This window comes from Kryptolebias marmoratus, linkage group LG8 (assembly GCF_001649575.2).
Source record: "Kryptolebias marmoratus isolate JLee-2015 linkage group LG8, ASM164957v2, whole genome shotgun sequence".
Classification (NCBI taxonomy): domain Eukaryota; kingdom Metazoa; phylum Chordata; class Actinopteri; order Cyprinodontiformes; family Rivulidae; genus Kryptolebias; species Kryptolebias marmoratus.
Window position 1 is genome coordinate 1085039 of NC_051437.1, and position 8731 is coordinate 1093769.

General features: G+C 38.0%; 1 pseudogene across 1 annotated transcript in view; it reads right to left on the bottom strand.

Moving 5' to 3' along the window:
- Positions 1 to 2365: 2365 nt before the first annotated feature.
- The window catches only part of LOC108230607, an 8065-nt pseudogene continuing 1699 nt past the window's right edge, over positions 2366 to 8731 (bottom strand). Inside the window, exons 2-3 of the transcript XR_003038772.2 lie at positions 4874 to 5556; positions 2366 to 2385 (exon numbers count right to left, since the gene is read on the bottom strand). The product of XR_003038772.2 is annotated as an ephrin type-B receptor 2-like (transcript). The remainder of the gene's footprint in view (positions 2386 to 4873; positions 5557 to 8731) is intronic.

Here is an 8731-nt window from a genome sequence, read left to right on the forward strand (position 1 = left end):
CCTGATGGTCCACAGAGTGGTGGACCCAAACACAAAGCAGAACTGTAGCATCCTACATTTAGTACCGACTGTTCCACAAACTATGAATCTAAACGTTTTAATATGAAAGTAAGTAGTTGGGCATAACTCTGATCATTAGATGAAAACAATACGATACTTGGTACATATAGTATCTGCATCTCCAGGCATTAAAGGTATACATACTCCACCTTGGCCATGGTGCTTTGAGGCCAATTAGCAAGAATAGTTAACGAGGGCTTGAAATGTAGGAATTTTCACAGCCAGAAAAGTTTTTTTATATATAGAGCTCCAAACCGTGTCTACATTATAAAAAAAAATCAAAGACTTTATTCAAAATGTTTGATTTATTTAGAATATTTGCCTTCATGTTTTTCTTGATCAAGAAGGACTTGATAATAGTTGAAGTTGACAGGCAAAGGATGTGTAGCAGCCTGGTAGACTGGGACACTGGTGAAAAGCTTCAACCTTCTCTCTGCAAAACACAAGCACAGAAATATCTGAATGTCAGCAATACAGACACAGAAAATGTCGAGACAGATGATGTAATCTTCATTTATAAACTCATCTAAAGCTAAAGCATTAACAAAACCCAAATTAGTACAATTAGCTGATAAAATAGATCAGCTCCAGTTCCAAAAAAAAGTTAATGAATCTGTATGCAGCTTTACAAATACATTTGTTTTTCAAAAACAGCAGACAGAAACAGAAACAGAAAAGCTGCTGGATCCAACAAATGTCTAGAACAGGAACTGAAGCCTGGAGATGAGGCTGAAGGAGAATTAATGGACAGACACCAGGTCCTGTATTTTCTCCATATATCAAAAACAAAGGGGAAAATGTACATCAATAAGTTAATAATTATGCATTAATTTCATTAAACAAAATCCCTGCATTTATTCCCACCTGAAAATAAATATTTTACATGCTAAAATAATCAAAAGAATATTGGAAGCACCTAGAATTCCCTGAAAAAATATATAAACAGATATTAAATACATCTGACAAGCTGCTTACCAATGTGACACTAATTAGCCAATCAGTTACCTTTAATTAAAGCACAGCTCAGCACATTTAACAATAACTTACATTGATAATATGCAATTCATTTTAAGTTAGCTTTATTTTAAAATAAGTAGGTCTCCCTGTATCTGTAAAATATCTGGTTGGAGGTTAAACTGTCCTACTGACTGATACATTTTCTACAATAAGTTTTGACTGAAATAGAAATGACCACACAGAAGACTGGGAATCAGCTGCTGTTGTCTTTTAGACAATCAGTTGTCAAAAATAACATTTTAATAATATTTGAATTGCTCTATAAAACATTTATTTGTATGAAGACAAAATGTTCATATGCAGCTTTAATCAGTTGGTTTGATCTAGGATAGAAAAAACTAAGCAGCCTAGAAACGGACCACAGCTTCACTGAAACTTAGCTTTGAGTCAGTTTGTAGCTCCTGATGCGACAGGATCCGATTATAAACCAGCAACAGCTGCAATCACCCAACAGAAACCTGAACACAGATTCTCTTCTTTCATTAAATAGATGGAGGTCACTGTTCCATGTGAACGCAGTAATACTCAGCAGCAATTCTGTCACAAAGCTACACTGATGCTAGCAAGCCCCAATGCTAATAGCTTTATATCATTTTACAGTAAACTACTGAACACTCTCTGCTGCTAAATAAACACTTCTGAAAACGGGATTCTGGTATAGATTTATCTTGATTCTAGAGAACAGCTAAACTCTCCTTAAGGAGGGCTTGAATCAGTCATGCTATAGCTAATTAGCATCAGCTTGGCAGCAGCACCCCAACCCTGCAAGGATAAGCGGTTTAGATGATGAAGGGGTGGATGGAATATAACTTATTGACTTATAACTGTTGTTGGATTTAACCACAATTACTGCAAAAAACACAAAAAAGGGAGGTGAATTAACTGAGAAAACTCAGTTTTGCTGTCACAAAGCTGCTGCTATTTTGTGATTACATTCTACAATTAGCTACAGGCTGACCCCCTAACACTGTTTACACGTAGCAGAAACCATAAGTAGTGTTTCTCTGCTTCACCTGTGCTGGCTTTGTGATGATAAATGAATGAATAAATGAATAAACTCATATAACTCATATAAACTCATATAAACTAAGGCAAAATTAAACAGTTGTGTGAAATAAACAGAAGTTACTAGCCATGAAAATTGTACTTACTTTAGAGTTTTGTTGGTGCCGATCCATTTTGCAGGATAACTTAAAACTACCACTTCCACTAGAAGGAAACAAACGCACCCCAGAGGAGTCTCCCCCCGCCCAGAGGAACACTGTCATTCTATTGGCTGGAACGGTTGCTAGGTAACGGTGCTCAGCTCTGCAAGAGAGGAGAAAAAATCCGCAAGCGCAGATCCGATCAGTGAGAGAGAGAGAAATTTTGCGTGCAAGGAGGAAATCTTTGCACAAACACAAATATTTGAAAGAGAAAAGAAAATATTTGAAAGAGAGCAGACGTTTTGAGAGAGAGAAAAGAGAATATTTGAAAGGGAGCAGAAGGTTTGAGTGCAAGCGTTAAAAGTTTTGAAAGCAAGAGATGAAATCCTGCTTGCAAATCAAATATGTGAATATATATTTTCCCTCCATATAAAAGCACTTCATTATTGAAGTAACATCTGTTATCCTTAAGGCTCCCACTTGTAGCAGGAAGAAGCCTGCCCCAGTATTCAAAACACCTGGCACCTAATCACCTCATGATGAGTGGAGAATATAAAAGGGAGACTCTCTCACCTGGTTGCTTTATGCTGGCAGTTGGTCGCACCTCATTGGAAAGGTTGCTTGTGTAGTGTGCAGGTCCAAAACTCAAACATCAGTAAGTAATGTTTCTCCTTCTGCATAAGACCTACAATTTCAGTGTTTGACTTGAATTGTTTAAATCTAGAAACCACTGGAAGTTTCCTGCTTGGTACTGGGGTGTGGCTGCAATTCACCCTCCCCAGTGCAGTTTGATGTAAAACAGAACATATTGGAAGGCTGATCCTCCCACTGTGGGCCAGTAAGGATTCTCTGGTTGGGGTGGATGCATCCAGCTCTGGTAGGTGACAGTGGTTTCCTCTGCCTTCTATCAACTTCTGTTAATCACCTATTAACCTTTTGATTTAATTTCAGCTCTGACACTGCTGCAGCTCGCTGGAGACCCTGCTGTTTTGTTTCACTGCCTGGTTTTCATTTTTTTTTTGTTTAGTTTACCTTGTTTCATCACTCTGAAACCATCCAATTAAACGGTTTTGTTTAATTGGTTATTTTAAAGCATTCTATTGCTTGGTGTGGCCTCCAGCTTTGCTGAAGGTAGCAGCCTTGGGTTCTTTTAGATTGTTTTATTAAAGTATATATGTTTTTAATTATGTTGGGGGTAACCTCATTTTAGTCTTTGTCAAAGTTTAAATTGTATTTTTTTTTTGTATTTGCTTGTTTAACCCCACCCTTTTGTTTCCAGGCTGGGAGCCGAAGGTAGTGGGAGGGGCCTCAAGGGAGACTGGACCTGTATTGTGCGAGTGGCCGGTGTTGGGATTTCTTCACGACTGCATGCCTGTTCACAAGTGTTTGCGGTGCTTTACTTTGGATTTATTCATTTACTTTAGGAACCAGTTCCCATTTGGACTGCCCTCCCCCTGCTGGTAGGCCTCAGTACTGTGCACTTCCCTTCTTATTGTGGTTCCTTATGTTTTGATTGTCTCTTTAAAAAACAAACATGAAACTATAAACTGTAATTAACTTTGGGGAAAAGTCTTGTTCTCTTTGGTCACGAACCTCGAGTGCCTACTGGCAATCTAGTTCAGTGGGTGCAATTCCCAAGATAGTGTTGTTGACAACTTCTGGTTACCCTGCTGTGAGGAGCAGAGTATCAGCATTATACCCTAGTGACGCCACACACTGAATGATCTGGAATATGGCAAATTTGGAAAACATTTTTAGTGTGCTACACTAAGTTTTTGCCAAAAAGTTTCTATTTTCCACATCTTTTGACCTCTTCTGCACCCTTGGCAAGCTTTATCCATCTGCAGAACACCCCCATTACTACATTATACACCATGGTTGCACTACACTCCAGGGTACAACTCCCTATATAATTGCATTGATTCAGCAAGAGAACTCTCTCAAATTTCAGCAAGATTAACCCAACCTATGTTGCTTCTTTTCAGGACTGACACCATTGCTGCTATAGGCTTGCACTAAACAAGAAAATTGCTTTTGCCTGTTATGCCAGAATATAATCATTGCACAGGTTTGTGCAGCATGAGGCAACAGCTGATATTGTAAACAAAAGCTACACTGCACATCTCTTTGATGGCATTGCACATTGTGACCATTTGAGAGATAGCTGTTATCAAAAGCACCCTGGACAGGAGGGAGGATCTGACAATAAGCTGAAGAATCTAAGGAGTATATATGCTAGGAAGAGTGATTATAAAGCTGGGCTGAATAACAGATGAGGAACTGTAGACCTGTGTCCTGTACCACAAAGCAGGATTAGTGGCTTTGGTTCAATTAGAGACTTTTCAGTGTCAAAAAGCTGATTAAATTTTTACCTGGGTCTTTCTGGATTAAAGATCACACATGTCAAAGCACTGCCTCTCAACCAGTTAATGTCCTTAAAAATGAAAAGGTCTTCATGACAGAAACCTCAGTATTTCTCAATATATGGTTTGAGTCTAAAACCTTCACAAGAAAGGCAGCAGGCTTTATTCATCCCTTCAAGGAATGCCAGGACTTAAATCATATTTATTATTGTGAGAGTAAACTAAGACAATTTTCACTTCAGTGTTATATAAAAGAAACACAAAGAGAAATACTGATGAGTTTCTTACCTTGACAGACTGAGCCATTCTCCAGTGCCTCATATCCAGCTTTGCACATGCAGCGCCCAATGGGAACCATCCACTCCCCATCTCCATTACAGTACAGCTTGATGGGTACATCCACCTCTTCACCATTAGGAACACACTCCCCTGGCTGCCACCAAGGAGGTACTCTCTGCTCCTGACAAAGTCTCAGGAAATACAGCACCATTCTGGATTACCTGGGGACATTTCCTGTAGAAGACTCTGACAGCAATAATCGACATGCAGGCTCCATAATCCTGGAATGCAAGGTAGAACCCATTGCGTGAAACCGGTCCAAAGCTTCGAACTTCACTGTTGATTTTTATTACGCGACCACCAAGCTTGACCTGAGAGAAGCTTTCATCAGATGCTATAGTGTCCACTTTCACCCAGGGATTCTCCATCCAAGGTGGGAATAATTTAGTGGCCACATCAGAGTCAGATTCATAAAAATAAAGGTTGAAGGTCTCTTTGCAGGATCCAGGGACGTTTGGTATTGAACTACAGTCCCGAACTGAAAATTTAATCTGAATATGGATGCGCTGAGCACCACGGCGGCGGATGAACTTTGTCCGTATCCAGTTGTTCTGACTGTTATTAAAGACACTACATACCTGATTTGTCCTAATAGTATTCATGTTTTCATCATAGCCACTGACTTCTTCCCACTAGAAGATAAGAAAAAAAGAAAAAAGAGCAATAATGCAACAATTGCACGAAAAATTGGAAAAGGTTTCAACTGAACTGCTTTTCTTTATCTCAGGAAGCCTTCCAACCACTAAATACCCTTTTTCTAGTTTCTTCCACCACGTCGTGATTTAATCCACCTTTTTGTACAAATATATGTTATTACAACAGAAAATATCCATTGTTGTGGGGGGTGGTATGCATTTTGTATTTTGTAATTGTTTTATATTTTCAAATTAATTAACTTTATTTACAAATATTTTCCCATAGAAATACATTGAAATTTCTTTAATTCTTTCAAAAACATTGTCACTGAAATCTGCTTCAGCATACGTATTCTTTTGCAATTTTTAGTTTTAACTACTATTTAGCTCCTTTTAGCTTTTTGCTAGCCTTCTGCCACTTTTAGCTAGCTTTTTACTACTTTTGGCTTTTAGCTAGCATTTCATTTTTTTTGTTTTATTACCTTGTTTTATCTCCATTTTCTTTCATTCCCTTTTCTGGAGTCGCCTTTTATCTCTGTCTTCTGTGTGCTCGGTCCTCACTCCAACTACCTCCATGTCCTCTCTAACTGCATCCATATATCTCCTTTTTGTCTTTTTCCGGGCAGCTGCATCTCTAACATCCTTCTACCAATATATCCACTGTGTCATGTGTGTCATGTGACTGCCAGTCTATGATCTGGCTAGAAGTGATGATGGCTTGCACAGTTGGAGTTTCCCTGTAAAATAAACCCTCAGATATTGTGTACAAACTCCGCCCACTCAGCAGACTGCTTCGTTCAGCGCCTGGAGTGTAACTTGGCAGATGTGCTTGTCAGCATGTCACCTGTTAATTGTTGGACAGTTAAACCTACACCCCAACTTTCTTTCAAGTTGAGCTAAAAATAATGAAATAAACTCCTGGCCGCCATGTTTAAGAGACACTCTGGCTCAAAGTTAAAGAAGGGAAGCTGCTTCATTCTGCTGTTAGTTCTGTTAACTCAGAGAGACTCAGACCTGGCATCAGTCGCTGCGTGGTGGTGAGTTTAAAATATGCTGTATTGTAAAAACAAGGCTTTCATAGTTAATAGAGCCTTTGTGAAAATTAGTCAAACATCAGTGTCTGACTCTGCTCATAAACAGAACTAACATCTGAAAACATCTCAGAGAATCAATAAGTGGACAGGACTATAATAAATAAATTTATTTATTTGATAACTATAATTACAGTCTGCTTATCTCAGTGGATGTCCCAGTAAAATGACCAGCCAATAAAAGTTTGAACAGTAATATTTTTATTAAGACATATACATCCAAAGCTGTCTGAATGTTAAAGTGATAGGTCAGTTAATTTGAAGAAGCTGTATGATCAGTTTATTTTATGGTTCTGATGATAATATTTTGCACAATGCACACATTTGTTTCATTGAAGTCTAGCTGCAGTTTCTTGAGGTGCAAAGTTTGAGTAGATTGAGGTATACAAGCATATCACATGTTTACTGAAAGTGATGTGAGTTAATTTAAAAAAGGAAATCTGGTCAGATGGAATTATTTTACCTAAAATTAGACCCGTAAATTACATTTTATAAATTAAATTATAAAATGAGCATATATACCAGAATAAATCTTGTGTTGTGGTAAATTTGAACATTGAAACATCAATGTTTGATCAACATCAGTTAAGTTTTTCTATTTGGAATCACATTAAGAAACAAAAAAGTTAGTGAGTGGACAGAGTTTTTTAAAGGCAATATAGGCTAAAACTAAACTTATCATTTGCTCTGGAGCAGCACATAGCAGCTAAACTGTTAACCTCACTTTGTAGTCCAGTTCACTGGTAATCCACTGACCAGCACCAGGACCTCCTGAAAATTTATTTTTATAAAATGAACTTCCTGCTGTAAAAAAGTAACTAATAATTTTTACTCAGAGTAAATTTTTAATGACTTATTTTTTTACTTCTACTTAAGTAGATTTTTATACAAGTAACTTTACTTGTACTTCAGTAAACTTTTAACAGAGTAACACTACTTTTACTGGACTACATTATTTTAGTATTCTTTTTACCTCTGGGTGTGGGGATATATTAGTGGCTATGGCATGGACAGCTTACATGTATATAAATCTATATGCTTGGATCCAAATTATGTCTTTTGCAGGGAAGGCTTTGCATATTTTAGCAGAACACAGCTAAACTCACTACAGTGGCCGACAGGCTTAAACTTGCCACAAACAACTAAATGCTCTGCAAATGGCAAAACAACACGCATTAAACACAGGAATGAATAAACACAAACCAAAACATGCTGCAACCCCCCCACTCCCACTCCAAAAAAAAAAAAAAAAAGAAACAGCAAGTAAGAAAAGCAGCAAACTTGCAATCTGGACTGGACTAAGGAAAAAATTATGTTGTTTTCTCAATAGCTTCCATGTTTTGACAAAAGGTGAACCATTAATTTTTTATAAAAATATTAATTAAAATATGAAATGCTTTAAAATCAGATTAAATTAGATGTGTATTATTTGTCCAGTCTAGTGAAACAATTTAACATTAACTCTTTGTCAGAGGTTCACATGACATGAAGGTTATTTCCCTTTTGTTTTCAAGTGTCATTGGTTTGGTTATTTGTTAATGAAGCCAACCATTAGATTTAGGAGGAGGGAGCACATGGCGGAGGGCTGACCGACACCCCACTGCCAGCACCAGGTCAAATGACAGGAGGATGCCAGAATTCAGGAAGCGCGAATATCTAATGTCCAACCAAAAACTATCTTCACCTCGGTTCGTATGACTTGGTCGTTGAGTCCTCCTAGTGGTCGGGTGCACTTCTGTTTTGTGAAGTGAGTTTGCAGCTTTTCTTACTTGCATTAGTTTGTATTATTCATGTGTTTGCAGTGCATTTTGCCTTTTGCAGTGCATTTATCTGTTTGCTGTGCATTTGCACCTGTCAGCCACAATATAAACCACATACTACAACCAGGGGTGGAAATTAAAAATTTTGTCCACCAGCCATAGTGGCTGGTGGACAAAATGTTTTACCAGCCACTCAAATATTTTACCAGCCACTATTTTTTGTTGTGACAAAAAGTAATTTCATATGATGATGATGATGGAGGTGGGTGGAAGCAGTTGTGGTGCCCTACAAGCTGAACAACACCTCTTTCTGGACACTGC